Below are 25,989 nucleotides of genomic sequence, written 5' to 3' on the forward strand. Positions count from 1 at the left end.
GAACATACAGGCTGCATAGGGGGGGGTCAGAGCATCAGTGGAGCTCTCAGCCCCATCCCCTCTATACTGGCTGGGAAATACAGAGGTCTGGGGGCGGGGCCGGGAGATCCACTGACATTCACACTCCATCTACTCCCATCTGTAGCAACCAATCAGTGAACAGTAGTGATCTGCTGTAATCTCTAGCAACCAATCAGTGAGTGGTAATGATACCGATAGGTGACCGAAGGAGAGAAGTAATGCAGTGAACAGTGGGTGTGGCCAAACTACTCTTGCTGTCATCATCGCCCCCCCCAGTGATGCTGAACCCACCCCAAAATAGCCACCCACAGCTCTTGGATGACAACAGATTTGTGTGTCTCGGTTACTTTGGGAGCCACAACCCGGTTTGATTAATAATTCAAAACCAAGACTGTTCGGGTGATTCCTAGACAGGGGGCAACCCTTCAGTCACTGCTGTCTGCTCTGCCTCCCCCTCACTCACTGGAGCGCTGGGCTGTGGAGAGGGTGGGAGCAGCTGGTTTGGTCTCTCAGTGGCTCACTGAGAGGGTGAGCCTTGTGCCTGTCCAGGTCAGATCCCGACCATATGGTTGTAATCTTTCCAGAGCCTGGCCCGGCTCTGTGACATCAGCCGACAGCGGGCTTTAGCCCATTGTCTGCTGAAAGCAGACCACAGGAGTGCAGAACAAACTCCACTGTGATCCACATGAGAAGTACAGTCAAACGAGTTTTGGCTGTACTTCTCCTTTAAGTCTGTTTACAACTGCCTGTCCATAGGGATGAATGGACTGTCTGATCAGGTCCACCTGAAAAACTGACAGGTGGACCTGATCAGAGCAGCCATTTTGAAGGAGCCTAAAGGTGAAGCTGCCCTTAAAGTCTTCAATTAACATGTAAAAAAATAATAAATCCATGAGAGTCTTCTGCTGTGTGTCCTTGCTGTGAAAATATTCATCTGTGGTTCCATTTTAAGTAATAGAGACTCTGTAGTGTGACCTCTATCCAGAGATCTGCTTTACCTTCGTATGTGACTTCTCAATTCCCATGCTTTTGCTTGCCTGTGGTGAGCTGTGTCAGTCCTATCTGTACATACTGAATTTATGTCAAAAGAACCTTCATATGTGACTTCTGAACTTGCCTGTGGTGGTATATGTTGTATATGTTGTAATATGTGTCAGTCCTCTCTGTACATACTGTATTTAGGTCAAAAGAAAGAAAAACATTTCAAGTATCTAAATCCTAGGACAAAAAAATGATAGGATCTCACCGGTTCTTAGATGTGGCGGCTGCATTGGTTTTCTTATTCACACTTTTTTCTCCTTTTTTTATTCTTGGTAATCCCCCATTAACACACTTGGTGACTACCATACTAAACATTGTTGTCACGCTAGGACAATGAGTGTGTTGGGACAAATATGGGGAAATAAGAGAAACTAAGTGTTATGTTTTGGGGTGAAGGAACTTGACTGGCCTGCAGTCCTGACCTCAACCCAATAGAGCACCTTTGGGATGAATTGGAGCAGAGACTGTGAGTCAGGCCTTCTCATCCAACATCAGTGCCTGACCTCACAAAGGTGCAATAGATTCAAAATAACTAATTTTTACATGTGCAGTACCCCTGAGGAAGTCATGGACCGTGGCGACATGCGTTGGGCAGAGCCGGATGACTTTTTGATTACCGAAAACGGAAGTTCCTCCACCCCAAACTCGCTCATCCTTGCTTTGTGCACTGGTCCAAATCATTTGGTATAGGGGGGATTATGGTGTGGGGTTGTTTTTCAGGGGTTGGTCTTGGCCCCTCAGTTCCAGTGAAGGAAATACCAAGACATTTTGGACAATTTCATGCTTCCAACTTTGTGGGATCAGTTTGGGGATGGCCCCTTCCTGTTCCAACATGACAGCGCACCAGTGCACAAAGCAAGGTCCATAAAGATATGGATGATCGAGTTTGGGGTGGAGGAACTTGACTGGCCTGCACAGAGTCCTGGCCTCAACCCGATAGAACACCTTTGGGATGAATTAGAGGGTGGAGATTGCAAGCCAGGCTTTCTTGTACAAAATCAATGCCTGACCTCACAAATGCCCTTCTGGACGAATGGTCAAACATTCCCATAGACACCCTCCTAAACCTTGTGGACAGCCTCCCCAGAAGAGTTGAAGCTGTTATAGCTGCAAAGGGTGGGCCAACTCAATATTGAACCCTATGGACTAAGACTGGGGTGCCACTGAAGTTCATGTGTGTGTAAAGGCAGGCGTCCCAATACTTTTAGTAACATAGTGTATATGGGTACTGTAATAGGGAAATATGATGTAAGGGGGCACTGTGATGCAAGCTGGCAGGGACCAGGGGCCCGTGATGCTCTTAGGATTGCAATGGTCACTGGGGAGGAGACTGAGGTAATGCTTAATTCTGCCTGCAGCCAGGGATGGACTGGCCATCGGGACTACCGGGAGTTTCCCGGTGGGCAAATGGCTCAGTTTCAGCAGCCGCCTATTGCATCAGAGGTCCGCGGCGATCTACCCATCAATCACCAACAGCTAGCACCTGACGGGCAGATCGAGATTTAGCCAACAGCATGCAGAGTAGTGCAGGAAGCGTCTGTGATAGGTTCTCTCTCATGTCACGCAGCGCTGCTCCCCAATAGCCCCTCTTCTCTTCTTGTCCATCCCCATTTGCTTGTGACATCATCTGGGATGGACGAAAAGAGAGGAGGGGCCGCCGGGGAGCAGCGTGACATGAGAGAGAACTTATTACAGACGTGTCCTGCGCTACTTTGCATGCTGGCTAGTAAACAATGTGCCCCATAATGTGCCACGTGCCCTGATGTGCCCCATGATGTGCCCCATAATGTGCCATGTGCCCTGATGTGTGCCATGATGTGCCCCATAATGTGCCATGTGCCCCATGATGTGCCCCATAATGTGCCATGTGCCCTGATGTGTGCCATGATGTGCCCCATAATGTGCCATGTGCCCCATAATGTGCCATGTGCTTTGATGTGTGCCATGATGTGCCCCATAATGTGCCATGTGCCCTGATGTGTGCCATGATGTGCCCCATAATGTGCCATGTGCCCTGATGTGCCCCATAATGTGCCATGTACCCCATGTGCCCTGATGTGCCATGTGCCCTGATGTGCCCCAAGCCCTGATGTGCCCCATACCCTGATGTGCCCCGATGTTCCCTGTGCCCTTATGTGCCCTAATGTGCCATGTGCCCCGTGCCCTGATGTGCTATGTGCCCTGATGTGCCCTGTGCCCCGATGTGCTATGTGCCCTGATGTGCTATGTGCCTGATGTGCCCCATGCCCTGATGTGCTATGTGCACTGATGTGCCCTAATGTGCCATGTGCCCCATGCCCTGATGTGCTATGTGCCCTGATGTGCTGTGCCCTGATGTGCCATGTGCCCCGTGCCCTGATGTGCTATGTGCCCTGATGTGCTGTGCCCTGATGTGCTGTATCTTGTACCCTGATGTGACCTGGTGTGCTGTACCCTGATGTGCTGTGCCCTGATGTGTTGTGCCCTGATGTGCTGGGCTCTGTACCCTGATGCGGCTTGTGCCCTGATGTGCTGGGCTCTGTACCCTGATGTGCCTTGTGCCCTGATGTGCTGTGCCCTGTACCCTGATGTGCTGTGCCCTGATGTGCTGTGCCCTGATGTGCTGGGCTCTGTACCATGCCCTTATGTGCACTGTAGCCTGATGTGTTGTGCCCTGGGCTGGTCTGGATGAAGTCCAGGGCCACATTTATGTCCCAGTCCAGCCCTGTCTCTCATCCTCCCTCTCTCTATTTAATTTAATTTGTTATAACAACAAATTTTTTGCATTTTTTATTATTATTATTATTTTTTTATAAAAAGCCCCACCATAATCCTCAGCACCAGGTCCATGATGTTCTTAATCCGGCCCTGCCTGCAGCAGACTGATGATTTCAGCTCAGCCTAGACAAAGCAAATGACTGGAGATCACAGACGGCTTTTTAATGATAAAAGATGGAGCTTCTCTGAACAATGATCCTGTTATTGTATGTTGTGACTTGTAGAGTTCCTCGTCAGGGTGTGTGTATGTATTCTCTCAGTCATCCTGCTAGGTAGAGCGGACTATGGTGGACAATAACAGTCATTTCCTTCCTGATTGGGGGAGGTATTCTCTCTTGTTTATGTAAAGAAATTCGGAACCTTCCCTTCCTCCCGTACTTTTCACCATGTCCTCAAAGATTTGGTATGACTGATAGTTTTCAGAGATCGGGTTCTCATTGGATTTACAGAGTGAGAAATATTTATGCTTATTGAAGAGATAAATCTGACCCCCGGCCTCCCTTTCGGTCTTGCCTAGGTGTTCCGGCTGGATTGGAATGTCTTCCTCTGATGATATCACTTCACACTGTGCTTGAGGTGATTGGAGCCGTATTAGACACAAACAATTGAGTACTTACTGTTCGCGATTCTTCTTTTATTTACACTAATATACGATTTGTCAAGACAAGCTTTCAGGGTATGTCCCCTTTTGTGAACAAAGCCTGGTTAACCACTTCTGGACCGCCCATTGCACATTTACTGTGGCAGGACAGGCCGGCTGCGCAAAACAATGTACGGTCCGGGGTGCGCCCGCCGCTGGCGATCCGCTGGCGCTGTGATTGGACACAGTGGAAGCAGATCAGCGGGGTCCGGGAGCCACGATGGCCGCCAGGACCCACCGTTCGTTCACTGGAGAGGCAGAATGGCGGTCTGCCTATGTAAACAAGGCAGGCCGCCGTTCTGTCACAGAGGAAGAGAGAGATCTTGTGTTCCTGCTAATCGGGAACACACATCTCTCTCTTCCTCCAGTTAAACCATCCCCCACACACAGTTAAAGTGATTGTAAGGGTAACTTTTTTTTTTTTTTTTTTTAAATAAAAAAGATGTCATACTCACATTCACTGTGCAGATCGTTTTGCACAGAGTGGCCCAGAACCTTGTCTTCTGGGGTCACTCGGTGGCTCTTGCGGCTCCTCCCCATTTCAGATAACCCCCTCGGAGAAGCGCACTCCCGAGGGGGTTACCTTGCAGGTGCGCTCCCGAGTCCAGCATTCAGCGTCCATAGAGGGCGAACGCAGGACTTGGCCCCACCCCACGGCGCCCGCATCATTGGATTTGATTGACAGCAGGGGGAGCCAAAAAGTGTCACTATTGGATTTATTTACTAAAGGCAAATCAGCTTTGCACTACAAGTGCACTTGGAAGTGCAGTCGCTGTAGATCTGAGGTCGGCATGCAAGGAAAATAAAAAACAGCATTGCAGTGCACTAGTTGTGCAAAGTGGAGTTGCCTTTAGTAAATCAACCCCTTTAAGCCTCGTACACACGATCGGATTTTCGGCAGGGAATTGTGTGATGACAAACTGTTTGCCTAAAATCCGGGGTGATGGGCAATGTAGTTCAACACCTGCCCTGTTCAGCTTTTCTGGGGAGGGATAGGCTGACCATTTTCTACCAGGGTCAGCCTAAGGTCTGTAATAAATTTGGAGACAAAGGCCATTTTGCATCAACCTGTACTCACAAGAACAACTGCCCCTCTTGTGTTTGTTACTTCTGTTGTTTCGGATTCTGTTTCCCCTAGTGATGTGGTCCCTGAGTCGGTCCCTCTTGTGGTAGTTCCTAATCCTTCTGTACGTAGATCCTCCAGACTGGCAGAAGCTGCTGGGGGGGCAGGTTTAGCGCATGTTCCCTCTCAGCCTCCAGTCCCTGCCCCTCAGCAGCACACACATGTGGTCAGGGGAATGTGGGGGTGCTGGATGGGTGTGGGGCTGATGGAAGGGTGTCCATATCCCATGTCTCGCACCCTGTTGAGGGGGATTCAGATGATGAGGGGTGGGAAAAGTTTAGGAGGAATAAAAAGAAGAAGAGGAAGACAAGTAAAGTGGTCATTTCTTCCTCAGAGTCGGACCCAGGAGGGGTTCCTCTTGGTAATACTTTTTCAGTTTTGTCGGGTGATGAGATGTCTGATCTATCTTTCTCTTTATCATCCATGGATGAGGGGGAATCATGTAGTCTGAAGAGAGCTGTTTTGGGTGATGAGAGTGTGGCAAAGGTTAAGAAACGACTACCCCAATCATCCTGATGGCAGTTCCCACTCCGATAAAGGTGGCGACTAGGGATGAGCCGAACGCCCCCCTGTTCGGTTCGCACCAGAACATGCGAACAGGAAAAAAGTTTGTTCGAACACGCGAACACCGTTAAAGTCTATGGGACACGAACATGAATAATCAAAAGTGCTAATTTTAAAGGCTTATATGCAAGTTATTGTCATTAAAAGTGTTTGGGGACCCGGGTCCTGCCCCAGGGGACATGAATCAATGCAAAAAAAAGTTTTAAAAACGGCCGTTTTTTCAGGAGCAGTGATTTTAATAATGCTTAAAGTCAAACAATAAAAGTGTAATATCCCTTTAAATTTCGTACCTGGGGGGTGTCTATAGTATGCCTGTAAAGGGGCGCATGTTTCTTGTGTTTAAAACAGTCTGACAGCAAAATGACATTTTGAAGGAAAAAACACATTTAAAACTACCCGCGGCTATTGCATTGCCGACAATACACATAGAAGTTCATTGATAAAAACGGCATGGGAATTCCCCACAGGGCAACCCCGAACCAAAATTTAAAAAAAAAATGATGTGGGAGTCCCCCTAAATTCCATACAAGGCCCTTCAGGTCTGGTATGGATATTAGGGGAACCCCAGCCAAAATTTAAAAAAAAAATGACGTGGGGTTCCCCCTAAATTCCATACCAGACCCTTCAGGTCTGGTATGGATTTTAAGGGGAACCCCGCGCCAAAAAAAAAAAAAAAAACGGCGTGGGGTCCCCCCAAAAATCCATACCAGACCCTTATCCGAGCACGCAACCTGGCAGGCCGCAGGAAAAGAGGGGGGGACAAGAGTGCGGCCCCCCCCTCCTGAACCGTACCAGGCCACATGCCCTCAACATTGGGAGGGTGCTTTGGGGTAGCCCCCCAAAACACCTTGTCCCCATGTTGATGAAGACAAGGGCCTCATCCCCACAACCCTGGCCAGTGGTTGTGGGGGTCTGCGGGCGGGGGGCTTATCGGAATCTGGAAGCCCCCTTTAACAAGGGGACCCCCAGATCCCGCCCCCCCCTGTGTGAAATGGTAAGGGGGTACTTACCCCTACCATTACACTAAAAAACTGTCAAAAATGTTAAAAATGACAAGAGACAGTTTTTGACAATTCCTTTATTTAAATGCTTCTTCTTTCTTCCTTCATCTTCTTCTGGTTCTTCTGGCTCTTTTGGTTCTTCCTCCGGCGTTCTCGTCCAGCATCTCCTCCGCGGCGTCTTCTATCTTCTTCTCCTCGGGCCGCTCCGCACCCATGGCATGGGGGGGAGGCTCCCGCTCTTCTCTTCATCTTCTTCATCTTCTTCTTCTTCTCTTCTTCCTTCTTCTCTTCTTCATTTCTTCTCCGGGCCGCTCCGCAGCCACGCTGGCATGGAGGGAGGCTCCCGCTGTGTGACGGCGTCTCTTCGTCTGACGGTTCTTAAATAACGGGGGGCGGGGCCACCCGGTGACCCCGCCCCCCTCTGACGCACGGGACATGACGGGACTTCCCTGTGGCATTCCCCGTGACGTCACAGGGAAGTCCCGTCAAGTCACCCGCCCCCCGTTATTTAAGAACCGTCAGACGAAGAGACGCCGTCACACAGCGGGAGCCTCCCTCCATGCCAGCATGGCTGCGGAGCGGCCCGGAGAAGAAATGAAGAAGAGAAGAAGGAAGAAGAGATGAAGAAGAAGATGAAGAGAAGAGCGGGAGCCTCCCCCCCATGCCATGGGTGCGGAGCGGCCCGAGGAGAAGAAGATAGAAGACGCCGCGGAGGAGATGCTGGACGAGAATGCCGGAGGAAGAACCAGAAGAGCCAGAAGAACCAGAAGAAGATGAAGGAAGAAAGAAGAAGCATTTAAATAAAGGAATTGTCAAAAACTGTCTCTTGTCATTTTTAACATTTTTGACAGTTTTTTAGTGAAATGGTAGGGGTAAGTACCCCCTTACCATTTCACACAGGGGGGGGGCGGGATCTGGGGGTCCCCTTGTTAAAGGGGGCTTCCAGATTCCGATAAGCCCCCCGCCCGCAGACCCCCACAACCACCGGCCAGGGTTGTGGGGATGAGGCCCTTGTCTTCCTCAACATGGGGACAAGGTGTTTTGGGGGGCTACCCCAAAGCACCCTCCCAATGTTGAGGGCATGTGGCCTGGTACGGTTCAGGAGGGGGGGGCCGCACTCTCGTCCCCCCCTCTTTTCCTGCGGCCTGCCAGGTTGCGTGCTCGGATAAGGGTCTGGTATGGATTTTTGGGGGACCCCACGCCGTTTTTTTTTTTTTTTTTTCGGCACGGGGTTCCCCTTAAAATCCATACCAGACCTGAAGGGTCTGGTATGGAATTTAGAGGGAACCCCACGTCATTTTTTTTTTTAAATTTTGGCTGGGGTTCCCCTTAATATCCATACCAGACTTGAAGGGCCTTGTATGGAATTTAGGGGGACTCCCACATCATTTTTTTTTTTTTTTTATTTTGGTTCGGGGTTGCCCTGTGGGGAATTCCCATGCCGTTTTTATCAATGAACTTCTATGTGTATTGTCGGCAATGCAATAGCCGCGGGTAGTTTTAAATGTGTTTTTTTCTTCAAAATGTCAATTCTAAACACAGGAAACATGCGCCCCTTTACAGGCATACTATAGACACCCCCCAGGTACGAAATTTAAAGGGATATTACACTTTTATTGTTTGACTTTAAGCATTATTAAAATCACTGCTCCTGAAAAAACGTCCGTTTTTAAAACTTTTTTTTGCATTGATCCATGTCCCCTGGGGCAGGACCCAGGTCCCCAAACACTTTTTATGACAATAACTTGCATATAAGTCTTTAAAATTTGCACTTTTGATTTCTCCCATAGACTTTTAAAGGGTGTTCCGCGGCATTCGAATTTGCCGTGAACACCCCAAATTGTTCGCTGTTCGGCGAACTTGCGAACAGCCAATGTTCGAGTAGAACATGAGTTCGACTCGAACTCGAAGCTCATCCCTAGTGGCGACCATTAAAGTCACCAGCATTAAATCTGAAAGAGCTCTTGATATTGCTTTATTTTTGCTCAGCAAGTTTGATGCTGAGATTTTATTTTTGCAACAGACCTGGCTCAATACTTTGGCCGATGTCCATCTAGCAAAAAGGGAGTGGAGATGTGGTCCCTCCTTTTGGTCGCTTGCGGCTGAGCTCTGCAGCGGAGTTGCGGTCCTTTTTAAAACTGATATGGTAACATGCCTGTGGGTAATTGAGGTAGAAATGGGGAGATGCATGGTCTTAGACGTCTCTGTTAGGGGGCAGGACCTGCGCCTGATCAATATCTATGGACCGCAGTCAAAATGGGGCAGGAAATGCCTCCTCACAGAGATCAAGCCCTTCCTTTATACGTCCCAGAGGTTGTCTTTGGAGGTGATTTTAACACCATAATTAGGCCTGAAGACAGGAGAGGCTCCATAGACAGGCTGGGTTACAATAGCTTTTTTCTTAGAGATATGGTGAGACAAGCAGGCCTCGTAGATATGCATATTAAGCACTTCCCTGGCAGCACAGGATTCACATTTCAGAGAGGGAATAGTCAGAGTAGGATAGGTTTTTTTTTAAGGAGAACTCTTCTTTCTCGGCTCCTGAGTTGAGGGCGGTGGAGTTCTCTGACCACTGTATGCTGTCTGTGACTCTGAATTCCTCGGACACTCCACCCAGGGGAAGGGGTACCTGGAAGCTGAATTTGGCTCTCCTGGAAGATGTAGAGGTAAGACATTCCTTTGAGGATTTTTTTCAGGCACAGGTTTCTATTCTGGACTTTTTCAGCAGTAAGTCAGTGTGGTGGGAACTTGTAAAACAAAGGGCAATTGGACTTTTTAAGGCCATAACTAACAGAAGCAGCTTGGTATGTACATTGCCTACCAGCATTTGCAGAGGAAGCTTGATCGTCTTGTCTCGTCCAGGGGAGATCTCTGAGGTGAAGTTTCTTCTTAGGAAGTCTCAATACGACCGGCATGCCTCCTTGGTTCTGGAGAGGGATTATGGAAAATATCACTCGCCTGATCCTTACCAGAACTGAGCATAGCAGTTAAGACAGTCATAGGCCTGAGGGATAGTATGGGTTCCCTGGTAAAATCCAAATCAGGGATCCTGGAGATCATCAGATCATATTACGCAGACCTTCTGGGAAGAAAGGACCTTTGTTGGGACAGGATGGAAAACTTTCTGGATTCTACTCCAGGATTGGGAAATGGTACGTTGCCTTTGAGGGATTTGACAGAACCAATTTCAGTGGATGAGGTATTTCATGCTATAGAGAAGCTGGCTCCCAAAAAATTGCCTGGGCCAGATGGGTTGACAGCTGAATTCTACAAGTGTTTTAAGTCCATTCTGGCTCCCTTGTTAGCAGAGGTTTATAACAGCTGTCTAGAAGAGGGTTCGCTCCCTCCCTCCATGAGGCAATCCGCTGTAATTCTTCTGTCAAAAGGTAAAGACCCATCAATGATTGAGAACTGGTGCCCCATCAGTCTTCTCAATGTTGATAGAAAGATCTTGGCGAAGATTCTTTTTTGGCGCTTGTCGTCAGTGGCAGGCGATTTGTTGTCCAGTCATCAGCACTGCTCAGTCCAAGGTAGAAGTACCTTTTCAGCAGTTTTAGCTGTCCAGGAGGTTTTGGAATGATGCAGGGCTGCTGGATGGAGAAAGTACTTGTTGGTATTAGATCAGGCGAAGATAGAGTCAATCACGAGTACTTTTATTTGCTACTTGGTAGATACGGCATGCAGGGGAGGTTTATAGATTGGCTGAAGACATTATATAGAGGGGCTGAGAGCTTCCCACTGGTTAATGGTTGGGTTGGACGGCCTTTTGAGGTTGGCTCTGGTGTGTGCCAGGGATGTCCTCTGAGCCCCCTGTTATATGTATTCGCAATTGACCCCTTCATAAGAAGGCTAGAGAGTGGATCTTTGTGTGGGGTGCCTTTGGGCATTGCTGGTGAGCTGCTTTTGAAGGTCGTGGCCTATGCCGATGATGTGTCTGTTACTGTCTCTGGAACAGAGGAAGCGCAGGAGGTGGTCTCTATGATAGAGCAGTACACGGAGGCTTCTGGTTCTAAAGTCAACCATGAAAAGAGTGACGTTTTCTGGATGGGTGAGGAGGGTGAAAGCTTTGAACTTCCAGATGCCTTCCCAGAGCCCCAGCAGAAAAATTAAAGTGTTGGGCATCAAATTTGGTCCTGGTGACTATGGTCATTGAAATTGGGAAAGTAGGTTGGTGTGTGCCAATGCCAAAGTAGCAAGCTGGAAGAATTGGAAGCTTTCCTTGAGGGAGAGGGTTAACTTGATCAAAACGTACCTGGTCCCAATTAGGGATGAGCCGAACACCCCCCTGTTCGGTTCGCACCAGAACATGCGAACAGGAAAAAAGTTTGTTCGAACACGCGAACACCGTCAGACTGTTCTAAACACAGGAAACATGCGCCCCTTTACAGGCATACTATAGACACCCCCCAGGTACGAAATTTAAAGGGATATTACACTTTTATTGTTTGACTTTAAGCATTATTAAAATCACTGCTCCTGAAAAAACGTCTGTTTTTAAAACTTTTTTTTGCATTGATCCATGTCCCCTGGGGCAGGACCCAGGTCCCCAAACACTTTTTATGACAATAACTTGCATATAAGCCTTTAAAATTTGCACTTTTGATTTCTCCCATAGACTTTTAAAGGGTGTTCCACGGCATTCGAATTTGCCGCGAACACCCCAAATTGTTCGCTGTTCGGCGAACTTGCGAACAGCCAATGTTCGAGTAGAACATGAGTTCGACTCAAACTCGAAGCTCATCCCTAGTCCCAATCTTTTTATATGTCAGCTTCGTCTGTATCTTGTCAGCATTTCTCTATGCAAGGGTGTACAGTAGGGATGAGCTTCGAGTTCGAGTCGAACCCATGTTCGACTCGAACATCACATGTTCGGCCATTCGTCAAATTGCGAACAATATGGGCCGTTCACACCAAATTCGAGTGGCTCGTCACGACCCATAATTCACTGCGGCATCGCAGTGCATTGCTGGCTGATGATTGGCAGGCGGCCTTATATAGTGTGGGACGTGTACTAAACCCCCTGAACCATGCTTGGCCTTGGGTGGCTTTGGCCAATTATGGTTCAGGGGGTTTAGTACACGTCCCACTCTATATAAGGCCGCCTGCACGTCGGCCCTGTGTAGTGTGTTCCGGCGTTGAGAGAGAGATAGAGAGAGAGACAGTGTCATTTGATTTAAGTTAGATAGAGTAGGCAGGCGAGTCAGTTAGCTGCACTTGCAGTGTATTGTGTATATATATGCATCCTAGGTGTTGTGTGTGTATATATATATATACATACTGTATATATACACTGTATTCAGTTTAGCTAGATCCGTTCATGTTATTCTCTTCCTACTGACAGACAGGCAGGTGTATTTCCAGTATTTACACCTACCTGAAGAAAATTGCTGGTGTTCTTCTAATCCTATTAGTCCTATTAGCTACAGTATTTACAAGTTAGTGTAGTGCATCCTCTGCACAGTGTGCACCTAAAACTACCTGAAGAAAATTCGTGGTGTTCTTCTGATCCTATTAGTACCGCAGGCAGCTGCAGTATTTACAAGTTAGTGTAGTGCATCTTTTGCATAGTGTGCACCTAAAGCTACCTGAAGAAAATTGGTGGTGCTCTTCTGATCCTATTAGTGCCGCAGGCAACTGAAGTATTTACAGTTAGTGTAGTGCGTCCTCTGCACAGTGTGCACCTAAAGCTACCTTAAGAAAATTGGTGGTGTTCTTCTGATCCTATTAGTACCGCAGGCAGCTGCAGTATTTACAGTTAGTGTAGTGCGTGCTCTGCACAGTGTGCACCTAAATCTACCTGAAGACAATTGCTGTTGTTCTGCTCCTATTAATACCACAGGCAGGCAGCTGCAGTATTTACAGTTAGTGTACTGTGTCCTTTGCACAGTGTGCACCTAAAGCTACCTGAAGACAATTGCTGTTGTTCTGCTCCTATTAATACCACAGGCAGGCAGCTACAGTATTTACAAGTTAGTGTACTGTATCCTCTGCACAGTGTGCACCTAAAGCTACCTGAATGAAATTGGTGGTGTTCTTCTGATCCTATTAGTACTGCAGGCAGCTGCAGTATTTACAGTTAGTGTAGTGCATCCTCTGCACAGTGTGCACCTAAAACTACCTGAAGAAAATTGGTGGTGTTGTTCTGATCCTATTAGTACCGCAGGCAGCTGCAGTATTTACAGTTAGTGTATTGTGTCCTCTGCACAGTGTGCACCAAAAGCTACCGGAAGACAATTGCTGTTGTTCTGCTCCTATTAATACCACAGGCAGGCAGCTACAGTATTTACAGTTAGTGTACTGTGTCCTCTGCACAGTGTGCACCTAAAGCTACCTGAAGACAATTGGTGGTGTTCTTATGATCCTATTAATACCACAGGCAGGCAGCTACAGTATTTACAGTTAGTATACTGTGTCCTCTGCACAGTGTGCAACTAAAGCTACCTGAAGACAATTGCTGGTTTTCTCTTACTAATAATACTACAGGCAGGCAGTTGATTCTGCTAGCTGCAGTATCAGTATATATATACATCCCAGCTTTGTGCAGCTACATCTCACTGCAGGCCATTAGTATGTCTGGAAGGCCAACAAGGAGAGGCAGACAGTCACAAGCCAATAAAAGAGGGCAAGCAGGCTCTGTGTCTAGAGGCAACAGTGCTGGTCATGGAGACAGCGCATCCTCATCAGCACGTGGCCGTGGGACACGCTTGTCCTTTTTTTCGGCAGCTGGCCGTGTTGAGCCGCAACATGCTGAAGACTTGGTAGAGTGGATGACCAAGCCGTCCTCATCCTCCTCATCCTCTCTCACCCAGGCTCAGGGTACTTTGTCTGGCAAAGCAGCTGCCAACGCGGCCTTTTCTCTCAGCTCAATGGCATCAGTCACTTCTTCCCTAGCCCCACCATGTCCTCCTGAGGAGTCCCACGAACTGTTTGACCACAGTGTTGGGTACATGCTCCAGGAGGATGCCCAGCATTTTGAAGGCCCTAATTATGGTACCCAGCTAGAGGAAGGCAGTAACGTGAGCCCAGAGAGAGGAGGTGCCCAAGAAGGACAGCAATCTGGCAGTCATGTTCCCCCAGCTGCAGCATACTGCCAGCTTTGCCCCAGTGATGAGGGGGGAGGGGATGATGAGGTCACTGACTCCACATGGGTGCCTGATAGGAGAGAGGAGGAGGAGGAGGCACATGGGCCAATGAGGCATGATGCCCTCCAGGGGCCAGCTTAAGGGCAGCACCCTGACTGCATCACACCGCAGAGCTCTGCATGTGCAGGGCACTGTTGTCTCTGCGCGTTATTCCAAAAGTTCTTTGGTGTGGGCCTTTTTTGAGACGAGTGCATCAGAGCGCACTGCTGCTATTTGCGACATATGTCTTAAGTGTATCTTGCGTGGCCAAAACATCACCAGACCAGACATATGTCGACCTGCCATGCAATTCGTTGGCAAGCGTACCTTAAAGACCCACACCAAAGGACAAAGAGGACCTCTCCTTGCTCCTCATCAGCTGGGATCTCCAACCTCACTATACCTTCAATCCTCTCTGAGATCTGCACTGAGAGGAATGAAGGTGTAGAATTAGGTGTATCACAGCCAAGTACTTGCGGGCAATCTGCTATCGGTACACCGACATCAGATTGTACCAGTCAAATTTCCTTGCCCCAGCTTCTGCACCCCCGAAAGAAGTTCACTCCCAGCCATCCACATGCCCAGCGGTTGAATGCTAGCTTGGCTAAATTGCTAGCACTTTAACTGCTACCTTTTCAGTTGGTAGACTTTGCCCCCTTCCGTGAGTTTGTGGAATGTGCGGTTCCTCAGTGGCAGGTTCCCAAACGTCACTTTTTTTCATGGAATGCGATTCCAGCTCTCTACCGGCATGTGGAAGCTGGAGAGGCGCATTTCCGCCACCAGGGGGAGAATTAACTCCTCAGGCCGTTAGGATTATTGGAGAGTGATGCTGGGGAAGAAAGACATGAATATAAATGAAAATGGAATCAGGCAATTAATGTGCCAAGATGGGGGAGAGGCACCATAGATAGGTCCCCCAAAAAGGGACACCAACGTGAGATCAAATTATGTACAAAAAACTGTACAAAGAACTGTTCCTGCAATACAAGACTTCGCACCCACTTAACTCAGACAGCAAGTGAAAAGATACTAAAAAATATTGATATACAAAGTGCAATTATAAACTAATGGGACCTTGAATTACAATGGTACAGCTCAGAGGTATATGTCAGTAATAGTAGACAAAAAGAAAAATAATAATGATGGAACATGAAAAGATATAATTCAATGCTAAGTAAAGCAAGAAAACAACAAAGCGAAAAAACTAAGATTAGATGAAAAACACAGAGAACGCAAAACAGCAAACCCAGAGAGCCCCAACGGGGAAAAAACTAAAAGGACGAAGTGGAAAGGAGGGAGGGGGAGATAAGCGGGGGATATTGGAGGAAATCAGTGAGAAGATTATGAAAAATATAAAAAAAAAATATTTGTAAGATTGCGCCTCATTGAGGCCAGGCGGTGTGAGGGCATTGAGCCGTTCAATCCAAATTTACTCACGTCTTAGGATTTTAAAGTCCCAATCGCCTCCTCTAGGGTCTTCTGGAATCACTTCCAGAGCAAAAAATCTTATACACTCAGAGTAGAATCTATGGTGGATCCCAATATGGCGGCCCACTGTGGTGAGCTTGCCATTGGTGGAAGCATACAAGTGGTCACCCACCCTTTGCAATAGTTCCCTGATGGTCTTCATCAGGTAAATGACTCCTCTGGTGCCACAATTGGCATGATGTCGCGGTATAAAAATCTCACCATTTGGGAGAGTAAAATTCTTTCCTTCTTGGATCCAAGGGCAGTGTGGACAATCTCCACATTTGAAAATGCCATTCGGATCCTCCGAAAATTGTGAATGAGCCCTATAATGGCTGCTGGTAAATTTATCCCTAAGGGAAGTGGCTCTTCTAAAGACCAGTTCAGGGGCAGATCTCACATATTTTTTTAAAATATGGTGTTCAGTAAGTAGATGCCAATGTTGTGACAGGAGGTTACGCAGATAGTTGTGATGAATCGAAAATTTTGTAATGATTTTGACAGTTGGAGATTGCTTAGTTCGGGGAGGGCCATATAGAAGCGATTGTCGGGTACGAGCAAAGGCTCTATTGAAGGCCTTCCTTAAATTGGTATGAAAATATCCCCGAGCTAACAGACGTGTGCGTAAGGCATCCGCTTGTAAGTGGAAATTCCCGTGCAGTTCCGTCTCAGTCTCAAGTACTGAACATAGTTAATACTGCATACCAGAGGACGGGGATGAGAGCTGGAAGCATGAAGGAACATGTTACCTGCTGTGGGCTTGCAATATAAATCAGTAATCAATGTAAAGGTAAAATGAAGGTTAAATTGGTTGACATTTAACCATTCAACAAAATCAAGGAGGAGTTGTTCAGTGCCCGTCCAGATGACCAGTAGGTCATCAATAAACCTGTGCCAACAAAGCACGTGGTTTAAAAATGGTTGTAAAGATTCATCTCTGAAAACTGACCTTTCCCACCCCCCTAAATATAAATTGACGTAGGAAGGGGCACAGGAAGTGCCCATGGCCATGCCTTGGGTTTGTAAGTATAGCAGATCCATGAAAATAAAGTAGTTTCTGGTGAATATAAACTCTAAAAGTCTCAAAATAAAGTTGTTTAACGGCCAAGTATTGCAATCTTGTTCCATAAGGAAGGAGCCAGCCATCCGGACGCCCTGCTTGTGGGGGATGCTTGAGTATAACGCTTCAACATCAATATCCATTCGGAGGGATCTGGACCACCTCAATGTGTCTAAGAAGATCAGTAGTGTCCCTAATCAATGAGGGCAAGCTTGATACATGTGGCATAAGAAACATATCAACTAGTTTGCTGGCATTTTCAGTCAAAGACCATTTGTCAGAAACTATGGGTCGTCCAGTAGGTGACTTGAGATTTTTATGAGTCTTAGGCAGGGTGTAGAAGGTTGGCATTCGTGGCATCTGAGTGTTGATAAATTTTAGGGTATCCTCGTCAATGAGGCCTTCCCAAAATGCCCCTACAATTAGTTTCCGGAAATCGGCATTGAAAGTTTGAATAAGGGAAGGGCTGATAGGAGAGTACCAGGTAGTATTGTGTAGCACAATCATGCACATGGTTTGGTACTGCTGATGTATCATAAGTACCAAATTGCCCCCCTTATCAGATTGTTTAATTATGAGATCCAAGTTTTTTTGGAGTTTATTAACAGCCCTGCTTTGTTTTTTAGTTAGATTCGAAGGTAATACTGGCCAGTCTTGTTTTTTAAAGGATTTGATGGACTCATAAAGAAAGGCCCACACTGTGGGACATGTCATAAGGTCAGGGAATGTAAGGGACTTCAGTTACTCTTGGTGGGTGCAGGAATGGGCCCTGCTGTGAAATATTAGATCAAGAATTGTAATTACATGTCCCTGCTGAACAGGGGCAAAAAAATTGGGCCTTAGGCACTGGTGCCGCAACACTGCAACCCCTCACAGATGCTATAGTTGTAGCGCAGGAATGAGCACTGCTGCAAAGTATTGCATCAAAAATTGTAATTATATGCCCCTGGTAAACAGGGGATGAAAAATTGGGCCTTGGGCACTGGTGCTGGTGCCACAACACTGCAACCCCTCACAGATACTCTAGTTGGAGCGCAGGAATGAGCCCTGCTGCAAAGTATTGCATCAAAAATTGTAATTACACGCCCCTGTTAAACAGGGGCAGAAAAACTGGGCCTTAGCCACTGGTGGTGGTCCCCAGAACCAAAAATGTTCTTACAAGCTATCAGCATGAAAATTGAGGAGGAAAAGGATTGTGACTCAGCATAACAGGATTGTCACTCAGCACCAGCATAGGCAGTCTTGAAGGGATCTCACATTAAAAAAAAATGATTTGTTTACATCAGCATCAGGGGCTTGGTAGCTGGTGATTAAGGATGAGCCGAATACTCCCCGGTTCGGTTCGCACTAGAACTTGCGAACAGACCAAAACTTTGCAAGAACTTTAGAACCCCATTGAAGTCTATGGGACTCGAACGTTCGAAATCGAAAGTGCTCATTTTAAAGGCTAATATGCATGGTATTGTCCTAAAAAGTGTTTAGGGACCGGGGTCTTGCCCCAGGGGACATGGATCAATGCAAAAAAAAGTTTCAAAAAAGGCAGTTTTTTCGGGAGCAGTGATTTTAATAATGCTTAAAGTCAAACAATAAAAGTGTAATATTCCTTTAAATTTCGTACCTGGGGGGTGTCTATAGTATGGCTGTAAAGGGGCGCATGTTTCCCGTGTTTAGAACAGTCCCTGCACAAAATGACATTTCAAAGGAAAAAAAGTCATTTAAATCTACTCACGACTATTAATGAATTGCCGGTCCCGAGTCTCCCGACAATACACATAAAAGTTCATTGATAAAAATGGCATGGGAATTCCCCACAGGGGAACCCTGAACCAAAATTTTAAAAAAAATTACGTGGGGGGTCCCCCTAAATTCAATACCAGGCCCTTCAGGTCTGGTATGGATATTAAGGGGAACCCCGTGCCAAATTTTTAAAAAAATGACGTAGGGGTCCCCCTCAAAATTCATACCAGACCTAAAGGGTCTGGTATGGATTTTAAGGGGAACCCCGCGCCAAAATTTAAAAAAAAATTGGCGTGGGGTCCCCCCAAAAATCCATACCAGACCCTTATCCGAGCATGCAACCTGGCAGGCCGCAGGAAAAGAGGGGGGACGAGAGAGCGCCCCCCCTCCTGAACCCTACCAGGCCACATGCCCTCAACATTGGGAGGGTGCTTTGGGGTCCCTACGGAATCTGGAAGCCCCCTTTAACAAGGGGACCCCTAGATCCCGGCCCTCTCCCCTGTGTGAAATGGTAAGGGGGTACAAAAGTACCCCTACCATTTCACAAGAAAACTGTCAAAAATTTTAAAAATGACAAGAGACAGTTTTTGACAATTCCTTTATTTCTTCTATCTTCTTTCTTCTAACTCCTTTTTTTCCTTCATGCTTCAGGTTCTTCCTCTTCTGGTTCTTCTGGTTCTTCTGGTGTTCTCGTCCTGCATCATCCTCCGCGGCGCCTCCTTGTCTTCATCTTCTTTTCTTCATCTTCTTCTCGGGCTGCTACGCATCCACAATTGGATGGAAGGCTCCCGCTGTCTGACGCTTCTCCTCTTCTGACAGTTCTTATATAACGGAGGGCGGGGCCACCCGGTGACCCGCCCCTCTCTGACGCACAGGGACTTCCCTGTGGCATTCCCCGTGACATCAGAGGTGGGCGGGGTTACCCGTTACGTAACGGGTAACCCCGCCCCCCGGGATCTGGGGATCCCCTTGTTAAAGGGGGGCTTCCAGATTCCGATAAGCCCCCCCGCCCGCAGACTCCCAAAACCACCGGCCAAGGGTCGTGGGGATGAGGCCCTTGTCCTCATCAACATGGGGACAAGGTGCTTTAGGGGGGACCCCAAAGCACCCTCCCAATGTTGAGGGCATGTGGCCTGGTACAGGTCAGGAGGGGGGGCACTCTCTCGTCCCCCCCTCTTTTCCTGCGGCCTGCCAGGTTGCGTGCTCGGATGAGGGTCTGGTATGGATTTTTGGGGGGACCCCACACTAATTTTTTTTTTTAATTTTGCCGCGGGGTTCCCCTTAGGGGAAGGGTCTGGTATGAATTTTGAGGGGGACCCCTACGTCATTTTTTTTTTAAAATTTGGCACGGGGTTTCCCTTAATATCCATACCAGACCTGAAGGGCCTGGTATTGAATTTAGGGGGACCCCCCACGTCATTTTTTTTTAAATTTTGGTTCGGGGTTCCCCTGTGGGGAATTCCCATGCCGTTTTTATCAATGAACTGTTCAGTGTATTGTCGGGACCGCCAATTCATTCATAGCCGCGAGTAGTTTTAAATGACTTTTTTCCTTTGAAATTTAATTTTGCTGTCAGACTGTTCTAAACACGGGAAACATGCGCCCCTTTATAGGCATACTATAGACACACCCCAGGTACGAAATTTAAAGGAATATTACACTTTTATTTTTTCACTTTAAGCATTATTAAAATCACTGCTCCCGAAAAAAACAGCCATTTTTAAAACTTTTTTTTGCATTGATCTATGTCCCCTGGGGCAGGACCCAGGTCCTCAAACACTTTTTATGACAATACCATGCATATTAAACTTTAAAATTTGCACTTTTGATTTCTCCCATAGACTTTTAAAGGGTGTTCCGACGCTTTCTAATTTGCCACAAACACCCCAAATTGTTCGCTGTTCGGCGAACTGGCGAACAGCCGATGTTCGAGTTGAACATGAGTTCGACTCGAACTTGAAGCTCATCCCTACTGGTGATCCAAGACTGACTCATTTTTATGAAGGTCAGCCGATCGACCGATTCGGTGGACAGGCGCACCCTGTGATCGGTTACAAAGCTTCCAGCAGCACTGAATGTGCGTTCCTGAAAGAACGCTGGATGCAGGACAGGCCAGTAGCTCAATTGCATACTGTGCAAGCTCTGGCCAGTGATCCATCCTCAAGACCCAGTAACCCAGAGGATTTTCGGTGGGAAAGGTGTCCAAGTCTGATCTTGCCTTTAGGTATTCCTGCACCATGTAAAACAGACGCTGGCGATGGTTGTTGGAACCGATCATACCCTGGGGCTGCAGACTAAAAAATTGTCTGAATGCATTGGTCAGACGGCCACCTTCTCCACTGCTCCGTATGTGACTGACCGAAGCCTCAGCAACACGTTGTCCAGGAACAGGAGTTTGTAACCTCCCAGTCTCTGGGAACGCGTTGCACAGACCTTTCTGCAAGGCCTGCCGAAGATGTTTCTTCCTCTGCTCCCTCTGCAACGGCAATATAAGGTCCGAAACCTTACCCTTTTAATGTGGATCAAGGAGGGTTGCCAGCCAGTAATGATCTCTCCCCGTGATACCACGAATACGAGGATCCTTCTGCAGGCTTTGCAGGATCAGGGAGGCCATGCAGCGTAGGTTTGCTGAGGCATTCGGTCCGGAGTCCTCTGGGTCACTAAGGATGACATGATCAGCAGCCACCTCCTCCCAGCCATGTACAAGTCCATGGGTTTCTTCGGACTGTAAATGATTCCTTGAAAACTGCTGCTGATGCTGAGTGCCAGGCTCCACCTCCATGCTGACACAATCCTCCTCCTCCTGCTCTTCCTGTGTGATCGGCGGGCACGCAGGAACACTGTCTGGATAAAAGGGGCCTTGAGAGGTAAGGAAGTCCTCCTCTTCCTCTCTCTGTTCTGCCTTAAGTGCCCTGTCCATTATTCCACGCAGCGTGTGCTCCAACATGTGGACAAGAGGGACAGTGTCACTGATGCATGCACTGTCACTGCTCACCATCCTCGTGGCCTCCTCAAATGGTGACAGGACAGTGCATGCATCCCTGATCATAGCCCACTGGTGTGGGGAAAAAAACAAGGTCCCCTGCCCCTGTCCTGGTGCCATAGTCGCATAGGTACTCATTGATGGCCCTCTGCTGTGTGTGCAGCTGCTGCAGCATGGCCAATATTGAGTTCCACCTGGTGGGCATGTCACAGATTAGGCGGTTCTTGGGCAGGTTAAATTCCTTTTGGAGGTCAGCCAGCCGAGCACTGGCATTATATGACCTGTAGAAATTTACACAGACTTTCCTGGCCTGTCTCAGGACATCCTGTAAGCCCGGGTACCTGCCCAAGAACTGCTGCACCACCAAGTTAAGGACGTGAGCCAAACAGGGCATATGGGTCAGTTGTCCCTGTCAGAGGGCAGAGAGGAGGTCGGTGCCATTGTCGCAAACCACCATACCTGGCTTAAGCTGGCGAGCCGTCAACCACCTCTGAACCTGCCCCTGCAGAACTGACAGAATCTCTGCCCCAGAGAGGCTCCTGTTCCCCAAGCACTCCAGCTCAAGAACCGCATGGCATCTTTTTGCCTGCATGCTTGTGTACCCCCTTGAATGCCTACGGAGCACCGCTGGTTCTGAGGACAAATCAGCACAGGAAGAAGCCATGGAGGCAGAACAAGAGGAGGGGGTGGAGGAGAGAGGTGTGGCAGAATCACCACTAGTAGAATTTTGGAGGCGTGGTGGCGGAACAACCTGCAACACTACTGCACCCTGTCCTGCATCCTTCCCAGCTGCCAGAAGAGTCATCCAGTGCGCGGTGAAAGATAGGTGACGTCCCTGTCCATGCTTACTGGACCATGAATCGACGGTAATATGCACCTTACTGCTGGCCGCCTTGTCCAGCGAGGCCAAGACATTGTCTTCCACATGCCAGTAGAGAGCCGAAATCGCCATCTGTGAGAAAAAGTGACGTTTGGGAACCTGCCACTGAGGAACCACACATTCCACAAACTTATGGAAGTGAGAGTCTACCAACTAAAAAGGCAGCAGTTGAAGTGCTAGCAATTTAGCCAAGCTGGCATTCAAACACTGGGCATGTGGATGGCTGGGAGCGAACTTCTTTCGGCGGTGCAGAAGCTGGGGCAGGGAAATTTGCCTGGTACAATCTGACGTCGGTGTACCAATAGCAGATTGCCCGAAAGTACTTGGCTGTGACACACCTAATTCTACACCTTCATTCCTCTCAGTGCAGGTTTCAGACAGGACTGAAGGTATAGTGGGGTTGGAGATCCCAGCTGATGAGGAGCAAGGAGAGGTCCGCTTTGTTCTTTGGTGTGGGTCTTTTAGGTACGCTTGCCAATGAACTGCATAGCAGGTCGATGTATGTCTGGTCAAGCATGTGGTGCCCAAGCGGGTGATGTTTTTGCCACGCAAGATATGCTTGAGACATATGTTGCAAATAGCAGTGGTGCGATCTGATGCACTTGTCTCAAAAAAGGGCCACACCAAAGAATTTTTGGAATAACGCGCAGAGACAGCAGAGCCCTGCACATGCGGAGTTCTGCGGTGTGATGCAGTCAGTGTGCTGCCCTTAAGCTGGCCCCTGGAGGGCATCCTGCCTTGTTGGAGATGTGCCTCCTCCTCCTCTCTCCTATCAGGCACCCACGTGGAGTCAGTGACTTCCTCATCATCTCATCCCTCCTCATCACTGGAGAAAAGCTGGCAGTATGCTGCAGCTGGGGGAACATGACTGTTAGATTGCTGTCCTTTTTGGGCACCCCCTCTCTCTGGACTCACGTTACTGCCTTCCTCTAGCTGGGTACCAGCATCGGAGCCTTCAAAACGCTGGGAATCCTCCTCGAGCATGTACCCAACACTGTGGTCAAACAGTTCAGGGGACTCCTCAGGAGGACATGGTGGGGCTAGTGAAGGAGTTACTGATGCCATTGAGCCGAGGGAAGAGGGCGCGTTGGCAGCTGCTTTGCCAGACAAAGTACCCTGAGCCTGGGTGAGAGAGGATGAGGAGGATGAGGATGGCTTGGTCATCCACTCTACCAAGTCTTCGACATGTTACGGCTCAACACGGCCAGCTGCCAGAAAAAAAGGACAAGCGTGTCCCACGGCCACGTGCTGATGAGGATGCACCGTGTCCATGACCAGCACTGTTGCCTCTAGACACAGAGCCTGCTTGCCCTCTTTTATTGGCTTGTCTGCCTCTCCTTGTTGGCCTTCCAGACATACTAATGGCCTGCAGTGAGATGTAGCTGCACAAAGCTGGGGGGTATATATATACTGATTATACTGCAGCTAGCAGAATCAACTGCCTGCCTGTAGTATTATTAGTATGAGAAAGCCAGCAATTGTCTTCAGGTAGCTTTAGGTGCACACTGTGCAAAGGACACAGTACATTAACTGTAAATACAGCAGCCGCCTGCCTGTGGTATTAATAGGATCAGAAGAACACCAGCAATTGTCTTCAGGTAGCTTTAGATGCACACTGTGCAGAGGACACACTACACTAGCTGTAAATACTGCAGCTTCCTGCCTGTGGTATTAATAGGATCAGAACAACAGCAATTTTCTTCAGGTAGCTTTAGGTGCACACTGTGCAAAGGACACAGTACACTAACTGTAAATACTGTAAATACTGTAAAAACACTTGCCTGTCAGTAGGAAGACAATAACAGGAACGGATCTAGCTAAACTGAATACAGTGTATATATATATATATATATATATATATATATATATATATACACCTAGGATGCATATATATATATACACTGTAAGTGCAAATAACTGACTCGCCTGCCTACTCTAATCTAATCTAACTTAAATCAAATGACACTGTCTCTCTGTCTATCTCTCTCCGCCGCTGCAACACACTACACAAGGCCGCCACACAGGCGGCCTTATATAGTTTTGGGGCGTGTACTAAACCCCCTGAGCCATATTTGGCCAAAGCCACCCTGGCTTTGGCGATTTACGGCTCTCTGTACAGATGGCACTGTGATTGGCCAAGCATGCGAGTCATAATGCATGCTTGGCCAATCATCAGCCAGTAATGCACTGCGATGCCACAGTGAATTATGGGCCGTGACGTGCCACTCGAATTTGGCGCGAACAGCCCATAACGTTCGCAATTCGACGAACGGTTGAACAGGCGATGTTCGAGTTGAACATGAGTTCGACTCAAACTCGAAGCCCATCCCTAGTGATCAGTGAGAAGAATGTTACTTACATTGGTGATCAATGGGAAGAATGCTCCTTACATTGGTGGTCAGTGGGAAGAATGCTCCTTACATTGATGGTCAGTGGGAAGAATGTCCCTTACATTGGTGATCAGTGGGAAGAATATTCCTTACATTGGTGATCAGTAGGAAGAATGTTCCTTACATTGGTGATCAGTGGGAAGAATGCTCCTTACATTGGCGATCAGTGGGATGAATGCTCTTTACATTGATGGGCAGTGGGAAGAATGTTTCTTACCTTGGTGGTCAGTGGGAAGAATGCTCCTTACATTGATGGTCAGTGGGAAGAATGTCCCTTACATTGGTGATCAGTGGGAAGAATGTTCCTTACATTGGTGATCAGTGGGAAGAATGCTCCTTACATTGGCGATCAGTGGGATGAATGCTCTTTACATTGATGGTCAGTGGGAAGAATGTTTTTTACCTTGGTGGTCAGTGGGAAGAATGCTCCTTACATTGATGGTCAGTGGGAAGAAAGTCCCTTACATTGGTGATTAGTGGGAAGAATATTCCTTACATTGGTGATCAGTAGGAAGAATGTTCCTTACATTGGTGATCAGTGGGAAGAATGCTCCTTACATTGGCGATCAGTGGGATGAATGCTCGTTACATTGATGGTCAGTGGGAAGAATGTTTCTTACCTTGGTGGTCAGTGGGAAGAATGCTCCTTACATTGATGGTCAGTGGGAAGAATGTCCCTTACATTGGTGATCAGTGGGAAGAATGTTCCTTACATTGGTGATCAGTGGGAAGAATGTTCCTTACATTGGTGATCGGTGGGAAGAATGTTCCTTACATTGGTGATCAGTGGGAAGAATGTTCCTTACATTGGTGATCAGTGGGAAGAATGTTCCTTACATTGGTGATCAGTGGGAAGAATGTTCCTTACATTGGTGATCAGTGGGAAGAATGTTCCTTACATTGGTGATCAGTGGGGAGAATGTCCCTTACATTGGTGATCAGTGAGAAGAATGTTCCTTACATTGGTGATCAGTGAGAAGAATGTTCCTTACATTGGTGATCAGTGAGAGGAATGTTCCTTACATTGGTGATCAGTGGGAAGAATGTCCCTTACATTGGTGATCAGTGGGAAGAATGTTCCTTACATTGGTGATCAGTGGGGAGAATGTCCCTTACATTGGTGATCAGTGAGAAGAATGTTCCTTACATTGGTGATCAGTGAGAGGAATGCTCCTTACATTGGTGATCAGTGGGAAGAATGTCC

The 25,989-nt window shown here is 47.7% G+C and overlaps 1 protein-coding gene across 1 annotated transcript in view; it reads right to left on the reverse strand.

The window, feature by feature from the left end:
- Positions 1-25,989, reverse strand: part of LOC141148203 (uncharacterized) — a 111,442-nt gene that overhangs the window by 29,372 nt on the left and 56,081 nt on the right. The gene's annotated exons all lie outside the window — the stretch shown is intronic.

Source organism: Aquarana catesbeiana, linkage group LG06, assembly GCF_042186555.1.
Source record: "Aquarana catesbeiana isolate 2022-GZ linkage group LG06, ASM4218655v1, whole genome shotgun sequence".
Taxonomy (NCBI): Eukaryota; Metazoa; Chordata; class Amphibia; order Anura; family Ranidae; genus Aquarana; species Aquarana catesbeiana.